The sequence below is a fragment of the Lissotriton vulgaris genome, chromosome 7, assembly GCF_964263255.1.
Source record: "Lissotriton vulgaris chromosome 7, aLisVul1.2, whole genome shotgun sequence".
Taxonomy (NCBI): domain Eukaryota; kingdom Metazoa; phylum Chordata; class Amphibia; order Caudata; family Salamandridae; genus Lissotriton; species Lissotriton vulgaris.
This window is the reverse complement of record NC_141695.1, coordinates 1,363,959,224-1,363,981,674: the sequence shown is the minus strand read 5'-3', so window position 1 is coordinate 1,363,981,674 and position 22,451 is coordinate 1,363,959,224.

The following is a 22,451-nucleotide window of genomic DNA, read 5'->3' as shown; positions in this document are numbered from 1 at the left end:
GGGGGCTCTGCCCATTCCAAATCAGAAAGTAAAAAATCTGCGTTTCCTTCAGGATGACAAATTGTCTATGAAGCCTCAAGTGGCTAAGTTGAATGCCACTAGTTTTGGGGTCCTCAAATGGCTTAAAAATATGGTTTGGATGATCCCTACTCCCACTCAAAGGACTGTGATCCAGGCTTTGATTTTAGCCTGACTGAACTACAGCAATTAGTTCTATTTGGGAGCAGACAAAGCTAAAACCTGCCGGCTACAATTAGTTCAGAATGCAGTTGTAATGTTTTACCAACTTCCAAAAACGTCCCCAGTCTCCAACGTTCTTCACGAGCTTCATTGGTTGACAATTCCTAAACGTATCATGTTCAAAGCCTTATGCTACATGTTCAAGCCTAAAGCAGGAACTGGATCAAGGTTATTTTTAAGACTTGATGTCCCTTTATCATCCTTCTCGATAAATGTGATCTATGAATCACTCTCTATTCAGTGTGCCTAGGTTCTACTTGACTCATATGACAGGTCATTCCTTTTCAGATTTGGGCCCGAAACTCTGGAATTCTCTCCCATAGTCATTGAGAAGCTGTACATCTATCCTCAGTTTTCGCAAAGGTTTGAAGACTCAGGGGTTTATTAGGATGGCGGGCAGACTGAAGTCCGCTCGCCACCCTAGCGGTGCTGGGACCGGCCGCCCGGCGTTCCGGCATAGCCAATTAGGATGCGCCTGCCAGCCTGGCAGTCGCATTACGCATCATTTACACAGCAGAACCCACCCTAATGCCAATGAGGCACCTTGTGCATGGCAATGAAGGGGGGCACCATTGGTACCCACCAAGTGCAGCCCCCCACGCCTCCCGGGGTCCCGCATGCAATTTCCGCCAGCCTTTCCATGGCTGTATCGCCGCCATGGAAAGGCATTCAAAATCCCTCATCATAATATGGCGGACGGTGCCTGCTAGGCACCGCCACCATATTATTTCCTAAATCTGCCCGGCCGGCAATTGTGGCGATTGCCGACCGACGGAAAAGCGGCGGGCGATTTTTTCGGCCGCCGCGGTACACCCCCATGGTAATATGGCGGGGGTAAATGGCGGGTTAGAGAGATTGTGGGCGGACCGCCACCGCCGGTCGAGCAGTGGCAATCCACCCGACATCATAATGACCCCCTTAGATCTTTTAATTGAGGAATCTCTCACCTCCCTTCTTTGCCCCGCGAAACCCCTTGAGGTAGCTGTTCGCATTACAAATTCAAATAGTAATAATTAACCGTGAGAGATAGACACACAAATTATAATATAGTCAGGACTTTAACATATAGGCATCAACACAGCAGTAGCCTTGTTAGAGGGACAACAAGGTGATATGTGCATGTACACTAAAAAAGAGGGTAATCAGAGAAGGTCTAGTAATCAATTTGTCAAACTTTGGAAGGCAGAGATCCTGTCAAATGTGTAAAATGATACGGTGTGTGATATTCTCATAATTTGTTTTCTCATAGTTATGCGAATTTAAAGGAAAATTATGTGAAATCACATGCAATTACTCAAAATAAGAATCCATCATTGAGTGCGATATTGGAGCACAAAATACATGCTGTGGTAAAAACAAAGCATAAAAACACAGGCAGCACAAGCAACAGCCGTACATGTTCTGACATTTTCATTATTCTCATGTACTAGCAGTAAAATGTTGCTGCAAATGATGCAATAGCATTTGAAGTGGTGCAATTTTGTACATTTTGCTTAGAAAATTTAGAGCAAAGTTCCAAAAACTATGTGACTTTTGCTGCTTTATTTAAATTTCTTGTGGTCTAAAAATGATGGTAAAATGTAATAATGGGAGTTGGTGATATGAGAAGTAGCAATGCACCTTTTATATAAGGCAGGGCACTGCCTAGTACTGTACGATTATATGTCGTTGACTTGGGGAAGAACACCATGATGTGGAAAGACTAATGCTCTGAAAGATTTTCAACTAAAAGAAGTGCTGCTCAAGCGATGAACTTATAAAGAGTAGGGCATATTATGATAAAAAGAAGGCAATTGCACTATAAAGGACCTGCTTCTAAACATGACAAAAACCTCTCAAACATAGCAATCAGGCAGCATCCGAGGGACCTCAAGAACTTCCGGCCCATCTTCCTGCTCCCGTTCCCACAAAAGGGCCTCGAGAAAACCGCCAACAAACAGCTGACCCACTACCTCGAGGAGAACAACATCCTGGACCCGTCCAGGTCAGGGTTTCCCAGCAACCACAGCACCGAAACTGCCCTCATCGCTGCCACCGCCGCCGCCTCATCCCTGCTAGACAACGGGGAAACCGCAGCCCTCATCCTCCTGGACCTTTCAGCCGCCTTCGACAGGGTCTGCCACCGCACCCTACGCACACGCCTCCACAACGCAGGAATCCGAGACACGGCCCTGGATTGGACCACCTCCTTCATCGCCGGCAGTACCCAGTGCATCCGTCTCCCCCCTTTCCGTTCTGAAGCCTCCAAGATGATCTGCTGCGTAACCCAGGGATCATCCCTCGGCCCGACATTGTTTAACATCTACATGGCCCAGCTCGCCCACGTCCCCAGACTGCACAACCTCAACATCATCTCCTACGCCGACGACACCCAGCTGATCCTCTCCCTCACCAAGGACCCCCTCACCACCAAGACCGACCTCCACGAAGGAATGATAGCCGTCGCCGAATAGATGAAGAACAGCCTTCTGAAGCTGAACTCGGACAAGAGGGAGGTCCTCATCCTCGGCTCCACTCCCTCAGCCTGGTACGACTCCTGGTGGCCGACCGCCCTGGGAACAGCACCAACGCCCACCGACCATGCACGCAACCTGGGGTTCATCCTCAACTCAACACTCTCCATGACCAAGCAAGTCAACGTCGTCTCATCCTCCTGCTTCAACACCCTCCGCATGCTCCGCAAGATCTACAGATGGATCCCCACCGACAAGAAAAACGCTTACCCAGGCCCTCGTCAGCAGCAGGCTGGACTATGGAAACGCCCTCTATGCGGGAGCCCCGGCCAAACTACTGAAACGTCTGCAACGCATACTGAACGCCTCGGCCCGCCTGATTCTCGACATCCGGCGACACAGCCACACCACACCCCACCTGAGAGACCTGCACTGGCTGCCCATCAACAAGAGGATCACCTTCAAGCCCCTCACCCACGCACACACAGCATTGCACGACAGCGGACCGACCTACCTCAACAGACGACTCACCTTCTACAACCCGAACCGCCAGCTTCACTCTGCCGACCACGCCCTCCCCACTGTCCCCCGCATCCGAAGAGCAACCTCTGGTGGCAGATCATTCTCCTACCTCGCCGCCAAGACCTGGAACACCCTCCCCATCCTCCTACGGCAGACCCAAGACCTACTACCCTTCAGGCGGTTTCTCAAGACCTGGCTGTTCGAGCACTAGCAGCATCCCCCCCCCGTGACTTGAGACCCTCACGGGTGAGTAGTGCGCTTTACAAATCCCCTGATTGATTGATTGATTGATTGGGTATGGGTTTTTGGGCAGCCCAAGAATTTTTGGGGTTTAGGGTGGGCATAGGTTTCTGGGTGGCAGGGGAATTTTTAGGGTTTAGAGTGGGTAGGGGTTTTTGGGTGGTTACAGATTTTTTAGGTTTTAAGGTAGGTATGGATTTTTAGGTGATATGGGCTTTTTTAGGTTTTAGGGTGGGTATGGGTTTTTGTGCGGCAAGGGAATTTCTAGGCTTTAGGGAGGGGATGGGTTTTTGGGTGGTAAGGTACTTTTTTAGGGTTTAGGGTGAGTATAGGTTTTTAGGTGATAAGGGCTTTTTTAAGGTTTAGGGTGGGTGTGGGTTTTTGGGTGGCAAGGGCATTTTTAGGGTTTAGGGTGGTTATGGGGTTTTGGGTGGCAAGAGAATTTTTAAGGTTTAAAGTGGGTGTGGTTTTTTGGGGGCAAGGGACATTTTATGCTTTAGGGTGGGTATGGGTTTTTGGGTTGTGAGGTTTGTCTTAGGTTTTAGGGTGAGCATGGGTTTTGGGTGACATAGGAACCTTTAGGGTTTAGGGTGGGCATGGGTTTTTTTGTTGTAATGAATCTTTTCGGGCTTAGTGTTTGAATGGATTTGTGGGTGGCAAGGAATTTTTTAGGGTGGGTACTGGTTTTTGAGTGGCAATAGCAGCATCCCCCACCCCCAGCGCCTTGAGACCCTCACGGGTGAGTTGTGAGCTTTACAACAAATTCCCTGATTGATTGATTGATTGATTGATTGATTGATTGATTGGATATGGGTTTTTGGGCAGCACAGGAAGTTTTAGGGTTTAGGGTGAGTATGAATTTTTTAATGGTTAGGGATATTTTAGGGTTTAGGGTGGGTATTAGTTTTGGGGTGGCATTTGATTGTTTTGGTTTTAGGATGGGTGTAGGTTCTTTAGTGGTAAGGGATTGTTTAGGGTGGGTATGAGTTTTATGGGCAGCAAGGTAATTTTTATCTTTTAAGATGCGTGTGGGATTTTTGGTGGCAAGGGATTTTGTAGGATTTACGGTGGGAATGGGATTTTGGGTGGCAAGGGAATTTTTAAGGTTTTGAGTGGGTGTGGGTTTTTGTGGGGCAAGGGATATGGTATAGTTTTGGGTGGGTATTGATTTTTGGGTGATAATGAATTTTTAGGGTTTAGAGTGGGTATGGGTTTTGGGTGGCAGGTAAACCTTTAGGGGTTAGGTTAGGTATGGGTTTTTGGTCAATAATGATTTTATTAGGGTTTAGCATTTGTATGGGTTTTTGTGTGGCAAGGGAACCTTTAGGGTTTAGTGTGGGTATTGGTATTTGGGTGGTAATATATTTTTTAGGGTTTAGCATTTGTATGTATTTATGGGTGGCAAAGGATTTTTCTGGGTTTAGGGTGGGATTTGGGTGGGTATGAGTTTTTCGGATGGCAACAGAATGTTTTAGATTTAGGGTGGGTATGGCTTTTTGGGTAGTAATGAATCTTTTAGTGTTTAGTGTTTGTATGTATTTTTGGTGGCAGGGATTTTTTTAGGGTTAATGGGCATATGGGTTTTTGAGTGGCAAGGGATTTTTTAGGGTCACGGGTGGGTATAAGTATTTGGGTTGTAAGTGGATTTTTAGGGTTTAGGGTGGGTGTATGTTTTTGTGTGGTAAGGTATTTGTTTTAGGGTTTAGGGAGTGTAGGGGTTTTATGGGTGGCAAGGGAATTTGTAGCATTTAGGGTGGGTGTAGGATTTTTGGTGGCAAGAGATTTTTGTAGGGTTTACAGTGTTTTTGGGTGGCAAGGGATTTTTTAGGTTTTAGCTTGGGTATGAGTTTTTAGGTGATATGGGCTTTTTTAGGTTTTAGGGTGTGTATGGGTTTTTGGCTAGTAGAGGATTTTCTTGGTTTGGGGGTGGGTATGGGTTTTGGGTGGCAAGGGAACCTTTAGGGTTTAGGATGGGTATTGGTATTTGGGTGGTAATACATTTTTAGGGTTTAGCATTTGTATGTTTTTAAGGGTGGCAAAGGATATTTTGGGGTTTAGGGTGAGCATGGTATTTTGGCTGGGGATGCAAATGTTTTTTGTGTAGCAATGGAATTTGTTTAATTTAGGGTGGGTATGGGTATTTGGGTGGTGAGGGATTTTTTTAGGGTTGAGGGCGTGTACATGTGTTTTTGGGTGGCATTGAATTTTGTACGGTTTAGAATGGGTCTGGGTTTTTATGTGGTAAGGGATTTCTTAGGGTTTAGGGTGGGTTATGGGTTTTTGGATGGCAATGGAATAATTAGAGTTTAGGGTGGGAGAGGGTATTTGGGTGGTAAGGTGTATTTTTAGGGTTTAGGGTAGGTATGTGGCTTTGGGTGGCAAGGGTATTATTAGGGTTTAGGGTGGATATGGGTTTTTAGGTGGCAAGTGAATTTTTATAGTTTATGGTGGTTATAGGTTTTTGGGTGGTAAGGGCTTTTCTAGGGTTTAGGATGGGTGTGGGTATTTGGGTGGCAAGGGAATTTTTAAGGTCTATGGTGGGTGTGGATTTTTGGGGCGCAAGGAAAATTTTTGGGTGGCAAAGGATATTTTGGGGTTTAGGGTGGGTATGGTATTTTGGCTGGGGAGGAAATGATTTTTGTGTGGCAATGGAATTGGTTTAATTTAGGGTGGGTATGGGTATTTAGGTGGTGACGGAATTTTTAGGGTTTAGCATTTGTATTGGTTTTTGGGTGGAAAGGGATTTGTAGGGTTTAGGGCGTGTGTATGTGTTTTTGGGTGGCATAGTATTTTTAAAGGTTTAGAGTGGGTCTGGGTTTTTATGTGGTAAGGGATTTCTTAGGGTTTAGAGTGGGTATAGGTTTTCGGGTGGCAATGGAATATTTAGAGTTTAGGGTGGGGTGGGTATTTGGGTGGCAAGGGCATTTTTAGGGTTACAATCAATCTATCACAGCATTTGTATAGCGCGCTACTCACCCGGAAGGGTCTCAAGGTGCTTGGGGGAAGGGGCCCGCTACTGCTCGAACAGCCAGGTCTTGAGTTGTCTCCTGAAGGCGAGGTGGTCCTGGGTCAGCCGGAGGTGGATGGGGAGGGAGCTCCATGTCTTGGCCGCCCTGTAGGAGAAGGATCTGCCTCCGGCGGTGGCTCTTTGGATGCGAGGTGCGGTTGCGAGGGCGAGGCTGGTAGACAGTAGCTGGCGGGTGGGTGTGTAGAAGGTCAGGCGGTCGTTGAGGTACTTGGGGCCCAGGTCATGGAGAGACTTGTGTGCGTGAGTGAGGAGCCTGAACGTGATCCTTTTGTCAACGGGGAGCCAGTGCAGGTCCCTCAGGTGGCCGGAGAAAGGCTGCGTCGGGGGATGTCCAGAATGAGTCGGGCGGAGGCGTTCTGGATGCGTTGGAGTCTTTTCTGTAGCTTGGCTGTGGTTCGGGCGTAGAGGGTGTTTCCGTAGTCCAGTCGGCTGGTGACGAGGGCCTGGGTGACCGTCTTCCTGGTTTCGGTCGGGATCCATCGGAAGATCTTGCGAAGCATGCGAAGGGTGTGAAAGCATGATGAGGATACGGCGTTGACTTGTCTGGTCATCGAGAGGGAGGAGTCCAGGATGGAGCCCAGGTTGCGTGCATGGCCTGTTGGCTTGTGGGCGGTGCCCAGGGCTGGGGGCCACCAGGAGTCGTTCCAGGCGGAGGGTGATGGTCCCAGGATGAGGACTTCCGTCTTGTCTGCTGTCACCGCCGTTATCTTTACAGTCTGCATGCGTTCAATATGGCATTGTTTACAATGATTCTTCATATGTGGTCATGTGTACAGTTACAACAAGCATGCTGTTCGTAATGTCTAATGGACCATATTGTGCATGTTGTACATGGTTGTGTATGTATTCTGTTGCTTGCTACACACAACGTGCGGCCTACAGCTGCTGACGCAGTGTGTCCTGTGCCCGGCTTGGCATTATGGTGACTTGTCCTGTGGCCGTGATGTTTGGTGACTGTTCACACATTTTTAGGCAGTGACCCATGGGTAACCAGCCACTCCAGGCTCACATATACATCTCACTTATTGTCTTGCAAGAATCCTTGTGTTGTGTGCCTGTTTAGCATGTTCTATCGCCCCTTCTGCCGTCATGTGTTTACTCCTCCCAGCTGCAGCATCCCCAGCCACAATGCTGCACCGCGTGGCCCAATCCAGCCACACACACACCTATGAGATACTCCTCCATCCATCCATCCATCCATTATTGAAGCATGCCGCAGCTTGTCTGTGCCACTGTTGCACAACCGCCGTAACAAAGGCAGGTCCGTCAGCATCATCAACATGCACACTGCATGACACTCAGCTCATTTGATGACACATGTGACAGCATCAGTAGAACGTTTAGCTAGCAAGTCCCTCCCCTTTTTAATAGTGGTGGCCGATTGGCTTTGCCTGTCATAGGGTTTCCAGGTGCACACACACTTTAGTTTCACCTTGATATGAGGGGACATAGTGGTTGTTTATTTGTGCACAATATTTATATTAGTTAGGGTATCACTATTTATATTTTCCTTTTCGTTCTTTACTCACACGAAGAGAGAGTGGCTGATGATGAGAGGTGGCTAAACTGCACATTGTCTGTCAGGAACCCCCTCGGGTGTTGCTACCGTGAGGCACTCTCTCTTTTCTCAGTTCATTTTCAATTTGTAGAGTGGGATCAGACCTTGGTGTAATTTTTGTGTAACCGTGAAACACACCATGACCCTATGGATTAGTGTCAAGGTAAACATCTGAGGCAGTAGTATAAATTTCCCATGTAACTCTGACATTTGTCGTAAGGAATTTGGTGTGAGGTGGTATAGGCCTTTTTGTGTTGAACAGTGTCTGAATGTGGGGTGGCATTTTCCCTTTGTTCCCCCTTGAGCTCTTTTTGAAGGAATGACACATGTGACACAACAGACTCATGCCCCAGCCAACCTCCACACAGTGAACACCAGACAATCATCCACCTGTTCACACACTACCACAAACACACCCATGACCTGCCTCTCAGGCTGTGTGTGCAACTCATACTGACAACACGACGCAGACACACTTAACAGTGCGTGTACGTACAACCAGGTCATGTGCCTAGTACTGCACACACACTACTTCCAGCAGCACCACATTGTAGTCTATTACCTCGTTGACACAATAGCACCACACATCGCCTCAAATGCTGTAACGTGGTAGGACGCAACCTCAGAACACCACTTCTGCCTAGCCATCACAGACGGATTGTCAAAATCCAACAGGAATCACACACCCAATCCAGGATTATGATTGGTCAGACTTAACGGGGTACACCCTCAGAGTCACATACAACACCATGGACACAGTCTGCATTGTCAAACGGCTGCACAGCCAGTTTCACACCAGCATCCTGACCAGCCTCATTGTAACTATCATCTACAGCTCTCCTATCCTGCACACAAAATTTGGCAAAGCCATCTATCAATCAATCGATTCATTGGCCAAACGCACTACCTACCCGTGACGGTCTCAATGCGCTGGGGGGGGCTGCTACTGATCACCTGGGCTTGAGAAGTATTGTGAAGGGCAGCAGGTCATGGGTCTGTTGTTGACTTGTAGCGAGGGTGTTCCAGGTCTTTGAGTCGAGGTAGGAGAATGATTTGTCACTGTCCGTGTTTTTTCCGATGTGAGTGACAGTGGCGAGAGCATGGTTGTTAGAGCAGAGGCTCCGGGTGGGTGCGTAGAAGCTGAGTTTGTGGTTGTGGTATGGTGGTCCTGCGTGGTGTAGAGCTTTGTGTGCATGGGTGTGGTTTTTTAAGCTGATGCTGTTGTTGGCAGAGAGCCACTGCAGGCCTCTCGGGTGTCGTGTGATGTGGCTGGGTTCTGGCAAACGAGGATCAGACGTGCCAAGGTGTTCTAGATGCGTTGCAGCAGGCTCAAGAATTTGGTTGTTGTAGCTGCGTAGATGGCGTTCCCTTACTCAAGTCAGCTGGTGGAGAGGGGCAGGGGGACTGTTTTTTGTGTATTTGAGGTGATCCTTTATAAGATTCTGCGGGGCATTCAGAGGGTGTTGAAGCAGAAAGCAGAGATGGCGTAGTCCTGTTTGTTCATGGTGAGTGAGGAGTCCAGGATGCCCTCCAGGTTGTGTGCGTGTTTGGTGGGTTATGGTGCTGTTCCTAGCGATGTTGGGCACCAGGAGTCGTCACAGGCTGAGCTGGTGGGGCCGAGGATGTGTACCTCCGATTTGTGAGGATTCTGTATCAGCCTGCTGTCCTTACTCCATTTTGCAACAGCCTTAATTCCTCTGTGGAGGTTGATTTTGCCAGTGTGTGGGTCTTTGGTGAGGGATATGATCAGCTGGGTGTAATTGTTATAGGAGATGATATTGAGGCTCTGTTGTTGTGCCACATGGGTGAGTTGTGCCATGTGGATATTTCAGCCCGTTGGGCTGTGGGACGATCCCTGTGGGACGCTGTGGATGGTGTCAGTGGTCTTGGAACAGTACTGTGGGAGGCAGATGCTCTGGGTTCTGCGGTGGAAAAGGATGTGGTCCAGACCAGGTCACTCTCTCTGATTCCTGCATCATGGATGCGTACTGTTAGAGTGCCTTGGGAGACCGTGTGGAAGTCTACTGATAGGTCCAGATGGATGTGGGCGTCTGTTTCTCCTTTGTCCATGAGGATGCTGATATAGTTGGTGGCGGCAATGAGGGCGGTGTCCGTGCTCTGGTTGATGTAGGATCCAGACTGTGTTGGTTCTATGATGTTGTTGTCTTTGAGGTAGCGGGTCAGCTGTCTGTTGATAATATTCTACGTGACTTGTTCTGGGAAGGGGGGCAGGGAGATGGGCAGTAAGTTCCAGGGGTATTTGTGGTCCACCTTAGGTTTATTCAGTAAGGCGGTGATCACGACATTCTCCAGGCTCACAGTGAAAGTTGTTGTCTCGAAGGAGGTGTAGGATATTTCTACGGAGAAGGGGTAAGATGGCTTATTTGGCTTGTTCTGAAATGTGGATATGCCATGGGTCAGATGGGGATCCAGAGTGAATGTAGTCCTTGCTCATGATGGTGTATTTATTGCTGACGTTGTAGCAGGCAATCAGGTGAATTTAGTGGGTGTTGGTCGTAGGGGGGTGGTCTCGGTTGTGGATGTGGGGCTAGTGGAGTAGAAGCTATTGTGAATGTCGATGATCTTACCGTGAGTGAAGTTGGCCAGTGAGTCACACAGATCTTGTGATGGAATGTCGTTGGCCATGCATTTGGCTTTTGAGAGTTGAATAGCAATATTGCTGTTCTATTTGCTGTAGTGTGCGTTGCTGTCTAGCCGGTCCTTGATGGCGGTCCTGTTGTCGGTCCTGATGAGTTGGTGGTGTCTGCGGATGGCACTCTTGTGTGCGTTGTAGCTTTCTGGTGATTGTTTGCAGTGCGTGATCCTCTACAGCTTCCGACAGGTGAACTCGGAGGTCCTGGGGTCTTTGGTGAACCATGCAGCAATGTTGTTGTTGTGTTAGGTGGCGGATTACTTGAGTGGGGCGAAGGTGTCTGCGCAGTCGTTGATCCACTGTTTGAGGCAGATGGCAGCGGTGTGGGGGTAGGTGGGATAGGCTTGTGGTCCCAGGGCATGGGTGGCTGTCAGTTAGTCCTTGGTGAGCTTGCACCAGCAGCGACGTGGCATGGTCTGTGTGTGGGGGTGTGTGGTGGGTTTCCTGAAGGTGAAGTGGATGCTTCTGTGGTCTGTCCAGTGGTGTTAGGTGTTGTTGTTGGATGAGGCGTGTGGATTTTCTGAGGAGATGGGGTCCTGTGTGTGTCTAGCGGTGTGGGTATGGGTTGTCTCGAGTTGTTGTAATCCAAGGTTGACAAGGTTGTCCATCAGGGCGGTGGAGTCTGCATCATTGTTGTTATGACGGTAGAAGTAAATTTCGCCAAGGAGGATGTAATTAAGCATGGGCGAATTTTGCACATTCGCGATCTGCGAATTTGAGGATTTGCGAATTTGCGATCCGCAAAATTCGTGAATTTGCGGATTTTTGTTTTTTTGCGTGTTCCTGGAGTTTTTTGCGTGTTCACGGGGTTTTTTGCGTTTTCACGGGGATTTTTGCGTCTTCGCGAGCCGCTTGCATAGCGAAGTTAAACATGCAGTCGTTTATGGGAGAGGGAGAGATAGATAGATAGATAGATAGATAGATAGATAGATAGATAGATAGATAGAAAGAGAGAGAAAGAGAGGGAAAGAGAGAGGGAGAGAGAGAACGAGAGAAAGAAAGAGAGGCCGGATCTCTGAAGGGCCAGATTCCTGAGTTGCCCCTACAGAACATACAGCTTTTTATTTTTAGTAAAATGCATATGAAAATTGTGCTGTAAAGGTCTCTTTTAGTTTAACCCCTCTTGACAACTCAAAATGGGTGTATTTGCCATCCTCTCCCTTCTTCATGTTTTTTATATCTGTAAGTGCTTCCTGATGAGGTTTAATTCCTTGGACAGGTGCCTCATTGCCTACTTGTAACTATTCTCTGACCCTGCTTCAAGGGTCAGAGCAGGGTCAGAGAATAGTTGCAAGTAGGCAACGTGGCGCCAGGAAGCAATTAGCAGCAGGTGTCCAAGTTGAAGTTAATTTGTTTGTAACCCTTTTGTAAAAGGTTACAAAGAAATTAGGTTCAACTTTTGCACCTGCTGCTGTAACCCTTGCTTGGCTGAAAATTCGTCCCCGCTGATTCGCAGATTTTACCGCGATTTCGCGAGATTCGCGGATCGCGAAATCGCAGAAAATACGCAAATTCGCCCGCGAAACAAATTTTACGCCCACCCTTAGATGTAATCTGTGTAGGCAAGGGCGTGCATGCTGATGAGGTGAGCGATGGAGTTGATGAATAGTGGTAGGACTCCAGGTGGTCTGTAGATGAGTGTTCCTCCGAGGGTGGTGTTGGTGTGGATCTGTAAATGCATGTGCTAGGCGGTGGAGAGGGTGTCAATGTTGTTGGTAGTGACTCTGGGAGTGTTAATATGGATGATGGCAATTCGTCCTACCACTCTGTAGGTACGGTGTTTGCAGGAGTTGTCATTGGCTTCTGGTATGGCTATGGTGATGTCTGTTGGCAAGGTGGTGTTCAGCCTGGTTGCCGTCCACAACACCAGCCAGCCCAACAACAGCAACAACCTCTACACAGGAACAAGAACCTGACTTCCAGAGTACTTGTGGAAATCCAGGATGCATGCACACACCTCATCCTCACCATCCCCTGCTACTGCCACATCACCATCCACCTGAGATACCTACAATGGTTCCACAGTCAAATGCAGGTTCACCTCCATACTGAGGAAATAGAAATTTTATGTGGCCAATGTGTCCCCTGCGTGTACCCCACGTTTAGTGCATGTGCATGTCACCCATGCATTTTTTCCCTCTCATGCCTATAATAATAATGCCTCTGTATTTCCGTCCCACATTAGAATGTCAGTTACCAAGTCCTCCATGAAAGAAACGTTAATTCTGCAATGAGGCCCATGTTGCCAATGTATTTGCATGGTGCACGTTTAATAAAAGTCGAGATGAACCCGTTTTGTGGCTCAGCCTAAGCCTCAGGTTTCTTGCCTCCAGACACTCTGAAAGCTGCAGCTCAGCTACGTATCCCTGACCTTTCGCATACTTCTGGCCCAGCCCGGCCTGCCAAGACAGTATTTTGCACACAGTTATCTACTTGCTCCACAGAATCACATTCCTGCTTAGTGAAGAAGGTAAACAGAACCCCGTCTGCAGAGATAGAGCCCAGCCTTCCTGTCTCCGTTAAGTAATTTGCAGAGCTCGCATCCATAGAAAGCCCATGGCCCCCACGCAATGCACGAAGAAATATATGCACACACTGGCTCTTGGTGATGAGCAATCTTTGCTCGAGCGACCTTTATTTCAGATAATACATCCTCCTAACTCAAGATATCAGATAATACCAGACGTACAGGTCGTCCTGACACTGAAGGCTTCTCTACTAGATCGAAAGTCAGCTCCCCCCAGCTTCCCCCAGTTACACATTAATTGCACGTCATGACCAAGTTACGCACACAAGTAGGGTAAAGGTTCCAACTGACCATGCAGACCCCCTCCATGAATCCACTCACCTATGACTCCTCAAGTGAACGAGCGCTCCGCCTTCTCTACGCAATGTAATGTATGTTTAATGTATAAATAATGTACTCTGTGAATAAAGTTTAGAAGACCCTTCCTGAGCCTTAGTGGTGATGGAACCCGATTCTCCCTTAACTCGAGTTACTGAAATAAAGCCCTTTTGAATCGGACACCACGGACTCTGCCTCTCATTATATGCATGACCCATTGTTTAAGTATAGAAATTCCGATAGGGTAATATTTTATTTACCACATAATCTGGCGCCCGAATAGGGACCAGTCCCCTTCCCCACGCGCCGGTGATGTAGGTCCAGCCCTTGCCCCCCTTTTTCAGCCGTGACGGACTTCAAAGTGTACACGCCAGCGGGTCTTCCTGCTTACTCCCTCAGGCCCACGAGGAGGTGGGGATTGCGGATCATCCCGACCAGAGCCCAAGCCGTGAGAGAGCAAGGTCCGAGGTATACAGAGACCCACCTGTTCCGAGGCGCATGCGCAGCACCGCAGTATCGCAGTACCAAGTTTCCGAGGCCTTCAAGTTCTGCTTCCCGGTGAGTACCGTTATAGGGAACGCATAAAGTTCAAGACGGGTTCATTTATTTGATCTCGGTAAAGACGTGTCTGTTCACACAGGCACGGTAAAGACGTGTCTCTTTATGAGACCGGTATGGCTGTACTGAATCCCAGTGCATAAAGTTAAACTGTTTTCGAGTTCATGTTTTTTCCATGTATTAGTTAGAATGTATCTGTTTTAGTGTTTTAGTGTTGTAGTGTGAATGGTTGTTTCAGTCAGTCTATTTTGGTGTATATTGTGTTTTCTGTTAAGACAGTTCCAACATGCCACTGTTTTCGAAATTACGTCAGATAGGGACCAGGAAAGGAATACTCGAAGAATCAGTTCCCGTCCCGCCTAGAGACACACCTGGACATTTTATGTATAACAAACATGGGCTAGATGCCATATTGTTTTTAGACTTATGGGTAGATTACACGAAGGATTTAGAGGAAAAGTACAGATGGCCTGCTTCAGGAACATGGGATTCTGAATGCATTATGAAAGTAGAGGAAGCGCTGTGGAAAAGCAAAGTAAGACCGTCTCAGAAAGATGCCATTGAGTTATGGCGTAAAGAGTCACATAGGAGAGCAGAGAAAGAATTCCACCAAGCAGAGAGAAGTAAACAAGCAGCGGAAAAAGCCAAAGAAAAAGAACTGCGGGAGGAGGGGGAACGGGTCAAGGCAGAACAGGCTGAAAGAGAAAGAAATGCCCTCGTTGCTGGTATTTATCCCATCCTCTCAGAAGAACTAGCTAAAGCGACCCCCTCAGAAGTACCCAGTAAGTTGCCACCACCAGTACCCTTTAGAGTACGTAGAGCGAAGCAGACAGCAGCAGAGGCTTTTATTTCCTCGTATCTAGAAGAGCCCGCACCAGACTATGTGAACGCAGAGTTCCCTCCGCCCCCACCAGCGGCTCAGCTCCAACAGCTTCCGCTCCAGCAGATCGTGAAAGACGACGTAGGGCCCGGGGCAGTGGGAGGGGGGTCACCGCCAATGCCACAAACACCGATGGGGCCGCTGCAAACACCACGAACTCCGCCAGCGACACGAACACCGTTAGGGCTAGGGCCACCACGTACGCCACAACTGACATCAACACCATTTAAGTATGTAGGTGTAACGATCCCACGTTGTATATACGATCCAGTACCAGGAGAAGGTGCAATGCTCGTGTGTTCACTAAGATTAAGACACGCCACCGACTATTTGATCACATTACCAGGCATGAAGGAACACCTAGATAAAATATACCATTTCGTTAGAACGGGGGAGGGACCCGAGAGTATAGAAGAGGCCATGGAACAAAGAAAGGTGGAGGTTAAGAACTTCATTTTACGTTTTTTGATTAACTGTCTGATCAGGGAACAAGACCAACCAGATAAGGAGGTAAAGAAAGGACTGATGGAGTGGAGTGATAACATAGCTGCCGGTCGGCATGATAAACAGGGACAGACAGAAAATATGTACAGGAAAATACGAAAGGCGATCATAGAAATACACAAGGAAGAGTCCGACGGGCAGTATGAGTCATCATCGGAAGATGTTGACCCAGAAAACGAGGAAAAGGACAAAATAAATTACGTAGGCTAAGCACGACAGTTTGACAGGCCAAAGTGTCTCGACTACCGTAAACAGGGACATGCGATAAAAGAAAGATTTTCCCTTGAAAATCTATTCCAAGCTACCAAAAAAGCTCTGAAACGACGGGTAGAGAGTGAGAGACCCCACACTCCACACGAACAGGAATTGGTCCGGTCAGCCGTCCAATAGGTGTCCAATTCTAACATATATAGCAGTGATATAGTGGCCCAGACTTTCTTGAGCCTTCCACCGAACGAACAGCGTTTGGCTGGTATTTACATGGTTCAACATTTGATCACCTTGTATGAAAGTCGATTTTCTGATCCCGGTCCATTGTATAAATTACTGGACGATATCCTTCTAGACAGATGGACAGGCCTGGGTACTGATTTAATTAATGTCATTCTGGACCAACGACATAAGTACTTGACTTCCCTGACCACATGCATGCTTCCTGCCCCACTAATTGGAAAAAAATGGGGACCCCTACATAATGTTTTAGTTTGCTATTGGTAGGGAAGAGAACAATATTTTTAGAGAAGGGAGACAAGTATTAAGCAAACCATTGATAATTCAAACGCCTTTATCTTGACCCACTATAACATATTGAATGCTAACACATAATAATTTACTGAGACAGTGATGTATCAAAATTATGAGTTTTTTTTATTATTTTGTGTTTGCTTAATACTTGTCTCCCTTCTCTAAAAATATTGCTTCCTGCCCCACACCACGACAGAAAGAACTTGTACATAGACAGACAGAATCCCCTACGAGAGGTGCATCCCGTCAAAAATGAAGCGGGTGAGCTTCAACGAGTGTATGTTTACACACCCTTGACAAAAATAGAAATACTGGAAATGAAAAAGATGTTGCCCTGTCATGATAAAGACCCGGGGGGGTTTCACCGAGAATTAAAAGACATTCTCCGCATCGGAGATTACACGTACGCTGATATTATAAAATTATTGAAAGTACTGTTGCCTGCTGGTATTTACGAAAAGCTTAAGGAAAAAGACTGGGAGGTGGGAGAGAAAAAGATAAGTTGGGCAGTATTGGAAACAGAGGATAAAGGCCGGCACCCGGGTGTTGGTCTTGGGGAAAAAGCTAAAGAACTACCTGAACTCCTGATACAGGTTTTGCCGAGACTATTGATTACTAAAAAGGAAGATTGGGATGCTATTTCAGCCTGTAAACAGAAGCAAGATGAGGACACGAGTGATTTCTATTCTAGATTCGAGAAATGTTTTTCTATTAATAGTGGCCTTAAGCCCAGCAGCGAGTCATATCCACATCTTTTCGTGAGCAAATTAGTAGAGAATTCCTTACCCCAGATCAAGAATAGAGTACTGAAGGTTGAGAGTACTTGGCAAGCAAATAGTCCTTCGCAAATGTTGCAAATGTTACAATATCACCAGAACAGAATTAGAAAGGAACAGGATCATGAAAAGAGACGTATGAAAGATACGAAAATGAAAGTGCTGGTTGCCCAAACGGTACCAGCCAATGCGAACAAAAAAGGCACGACACTTGTTACTGGGAACTGTAATTATTGCAAACAGCCAGGTCACTTTGTAAAAGATTGTGCTGTCCTGAAACACAATATAGCTACAGGCAAGACAAAAGAACGACCACACGTTCCAAGGCAGAATAGCACCCCACAGAACACAAACCAGACAGTAGCGACCTTACCACCCCCACCGCCACCTGTTACTGCCCCGACACAAATGTACCAGTACACACAGTCAGACTATCCAGAATACCAACAGTTCTCATGAAACAGCCTAGAGAGGGAAGTTGGCTTGCCCCTTATTAAGGTGCCTGTAGATCAAGAGGGTCCCTATGTACATAGTCGTGTATTGGGAAAGGACAGAAAATTTCTGATTGACACAGGGGCGAGCAAAACTACCATCAGTCATGACGAGGTTCCAGGGGCACCCTTTTCAGGCTCACAGAATGTTTCCCTGGGATTTTCAGGAAAGCCTATTGTTAATGAAGTATCGGAACCAGTTTCCCTAGGAGTTGGTCCATTGTCACGTACCACAGACTTGCTACTTACTAAGTCATGTCCTGAAAACTTGCTTGGTATAAAGACATTGAAAGAACTAGGAGCAGTTATATGTTGTTCTCCGGAAGGAGTACGACTGTTCTTACGTGATTTTAAGGGACATTATGTGTTAAAGGATTTTGACCACAGACTCCAGAATGTACCACAGCATCTATGGGCACAAGGTCCGACTGACGTAGGTTACATGCACATTACACCACACCGTGTCACTCTCAAGACAGGAGTAGTACTACCACGTATCCGACAATACAAGTTACCACCTGATGCCGTAGTAGCCTTACTGAAAATTGTTGACGAGCTCATTGCACAAGGAGTGGTAGTGGAGACTGACTCAAATGTATGTAATTCACCTGTCATCCCTATTCTTAAACGAACAGACCCTAATGCACCACCTGTTTACAGACTAGTTATTGACCTTCGAGAATTCAACAAATGTATAGTACCTCAATATCCAGTGGTCCCCGACATTTCTTCATTACTGACTGCTATTGATTCTGAGGCAGCGTTCTTTACTGTAATTGACTTGAAGAATGCCTTCTTTAGTGTTCCAATTCATCCAGATAGTCAGTACCTCTTCGGATTCAGTTTAAATGGACGCAGCTTTAAATTTACAAGAGCTCCTCAAGGTTTTACAGAAAGTCCTAGCATTTACAGCCAAGCATTAAAAAGACAACTAGACAGTATTCATATGCCTGTCAACACTGCACTGCTCCAGTATGTAGACGATATCCTAATTACAGCACGATCAGAACCAGACTGCGAAAATGCATCCCTGTCAGTTTTACACTTTTTGGCAGACAAGGGGCACAAAGTGTCCCCTTCAAAGTTGCAATTCTGTGCACAGCAAGTGGTATACCTTGGACACTTGCTGTCCAAGAGGGGTAGACAGCTGACACAAGAACGTATTCAGTTAATTGCTAACCTTTCACAGCCGAAGACACAAAAGGAAGTACGGGCCTTCATTGGCCTCACTTCATACTGCAGACAATGGATTCCCCAGTATGCCTATCTAGCCAAACCACTCATACAGTTGACAACACAGGAGGCAGCGTCTTCGACTGTCCTCCCTTGGACACAAGAACATACATTAGCATTTGAAGAATTAAAAAGAGCCTTATGTCAAGCACCAGTTTTAGCGACTCCTTGTTACAGCAAACCTTTTACGCTTTTTGTCACTGAACGAGATGGAACAGCATTATCTGTCCTTACACAAGATCAAGCAGGAAAACACAAGCCTTGCGCTTATTTTTCTAGTACACTAGACCCAGTGGCCCAGGCTCTGCCTGCGTGCCTGAAATCAGTTGCAGCAACAGCCCTAGCTATAAGACAGAGTGACTCCATAGTGTTAGGACACCCTCTGACAGTACAGGTACCACACGCAGTGGAAGTTCTCTTGAACAGGACACAGACACAGCACTTGACGGTAGCGAGACTGACAGGATATGAACTGACGTTATTTCAGCCACACATAGAGATCAGACGATGCAATATTCTCAACCCTGCCACACTCTTGCCCTCAAGCACATTAGACACTGCACCACATGACTGTGTGGAAGTAATAAATACAGTGACGAAACCAAGACAAGACCTGACAGACATTGCACTGCCAGACCCTGACCTGACACTTTATGTTGATGGTTCATGCATGAGAACAAGCACAGGAGAGTTAGTGGCCGCATATGCCGTGACCACTGATACTGAAATCATAGAGACACAGAGAATAGGCACATTGTCAGCACAAGCAGCAGAACTCATCGCTCTGACACAAGCCTGCAAAAGAGCCAAGAACTTGAAAGTGAACATATATACAGATTCACAGTATGCATTCGGTGTTGTTCATGATTTCGGAGTATTATGGAAGGAGAGAGGTTTCTTAACCTCTCATGGGGCTAAAATTCAGCACGGTCCACTCATTCAGGCTCTGTTAGAAGCAATATATTTGCCTACAGCCATAGCTGTCCTGAAATGCAAAGCACATACCAAAGTTACAGACACCATTTCCCAGGGTAATGACCTGGCAGACCGAACAGCTAAAATTACAGCCAGACGCCAACAGACACGACAAAGACAGAGGTGCCATTACTGACAAAACACATGACAGTCAGGGATCCTTCACAAGATGTACTCGACATACAGACACATGCCACTCCAGACGAAATAAAGAAATGGACTGAACAAGGAGGGGTCCAGACTGACCAAGGTTGTATGACTAAAAGCAGAGCTACATGGTTTCTCCCAGACTCTATGGTACAAGTGATCATAAACACAGCACATAGTCCAGCACACTTAGGAGAAAAGGCAATGCTAGACAGCTTACAGAATATCTGGTTTAACAAGCACCTACGTGCAGCAGCGAAACAGAAAGTACGTACCTGTATGATCTGTTGCCAGTTCAATCCAGGCAAAGGCATTCCGGTGGAACAAGGCGGATTTCATCCTCCTGACCATCCTTTTGAAGTCCTCCAGATGGATTATATCCAGATGGACAGATGTAGAGGTTACAAGTATGTCCTGGTAGTTGTATGTGCACTATCTAGATGAACAGAAGCGTACCCAGTCCCAGATTATACTGCTGTGACCACCGCCAGGCAACTGGTGCGTGAGTTTTTTCCCCGATATGGATTGCCTCGTGTCGTGTACTCAGATAATGGCCAGCCCTTTTCCTCTGAATTAATGAAACAAGTATCCCTTCTGTTAGGTTATCAGTGGAAATTTCATTGTGTACGACACCCTGAAGCAGCTGGACTTGTCGAGCGCCATAATCAGACACTTAAGACGAAACTAGCAAAACTTTGTGCAGAAAAAGGCGTGGATTGAATGGTAGCCTTGCCGGTTGCCCTCTTTTACATGCGTATGGTAGCTCATTCCAGAACAGGCCTATCTCCTTACGAAGTGGTTTTTGGAAGACCACCGAATATGTGGGGTACGCCTATGCTTAAGAAAATAACTGATGTTGACATTAACATGCTGACAGATTACCTGGCTTCCTTGATGTCTGCACTACTCTCTTGTCGTTCACAGGTTGCCACCGCCTTCCCTGACAACACCCAAGTCAAAGAGCACGCCATCGTCCCAGGGAATTACGTTTATATTCGGAACTTTGATCGTTCAAGCCCTCTTGAGCCGCGCTGGAAAACACCGAAATTAGTTTTGCTCACCACGAGGACTGCCGTCAAGGTCGAGGAACGCAAGGGATGGCTTCATGCCCAACACTGCAAGAAATTCTTTGGAGATTCTGGAACTTTGATCAAAACTAAAGACAGTCCCGATTGTACTGACTCTAAGCCCCCTTTGCTAGAAAAGACTCTGCAACAAGAATATAGGTCTAAGTTACGATCTAGTAAGTCAGACAGCTTTTAATTGTTTAAGTCCACTAGGTGGTGAATCGGTTAGACAGGTTCCTGACATGTATAAGATCGTAAACCCGAATAGTAAAAAGAGCAAGATGAGAGAGAAATACTGCAAGATATTACGCAGTAGATGTATAGTAACTCTGATTTTCATGTCACTTTTGTGCATCACTATTATATGTATCAGCTTGACGCTACATGTTTTCTTTCCTCCTCTTTCTTCACGTATACGCTTCCCCATTAATAACACTGCAGAACATACATTTAGTGATCTGCCACCTCATGAATTGTCATATCGACTAGCCTTGCGCAACAATACTTTTATTCGAATGTTGCACCGTTCTCATCAGACCAGCAATGCGACAGATTGTTGGGTATGTGGCCAACTTCCACCTTTTCAAAAGACGAAAGGGGTACTGCCCTTCTTCCCTTTTCCGTTCTCGCACAATGGTTAGTGCGGAGCATGGTTTGCCTTAATGACATCACTAGACAGAAAGTCCACAGTTTCCAAGGACGATTGGATAGGGGGAGATTTGAATAAAGTAATGAATGAGGCATGTTTTCCAGACGATGACGGACTTCCCCAAAGGAAGGGGACCGATTTAGAGACTGAAGAGTACGAGCAAGGAAATGCTTCCCTTAACTTTATGATTTTGAATGTTCAGCCCAAGCAAAATATAGGTCCACCGTTCATTAGAGTCCTACCAGTAAAAGGTGATTTGTGCGTCAGAAAGAAAGGATCGGTACATTTGGGACACAGTGAATGTAATACTGTAGTCGAGTTTAATGATCAAGGAAAGTCTTCTTTCAATACATCTCGCCATTCCTATTTCATTTGCGGTCAGACAGCCTATGTACATCTGCCCTTAGACTGGGGTGGTACATGCTATATATCGTTCCTTCTGCCCCCTGTCTTTCTAGCCCCATCCCATTATCATCGTGATTCACGACTAGTGCACGTTAGACACAGGAGGGAGACTAATTCCCCAGTGATTGATCAGACTGAGACAGCTTGGGAGCAATATACAGATTTCAATAGAGGATTCTTTTTCTTCATAGGTCCCGTCCAAAACAGTACACTCATACGTAGGTTAACTAGAACTCTAGAAGCAGTAGTGAATGAGACTACAGCAGCCCTGGCGAACTTGACCCAGGAGCAGTCTGCCATGCGACTTGTTGTTCTTCAGAATCGCCTTGTTCTTGACGTCATCCTGGCAGATAGGGGCGGGGCTTGTAGAGTGATCGGCTCCAGTTGTTGCGTGTTTATTCCTAATAACGCGCCCTCTGTGTACGCAGCAATAACAAGACTCCACAAGATAGCTCACGAGATACATCAAGACCCAGGCACATG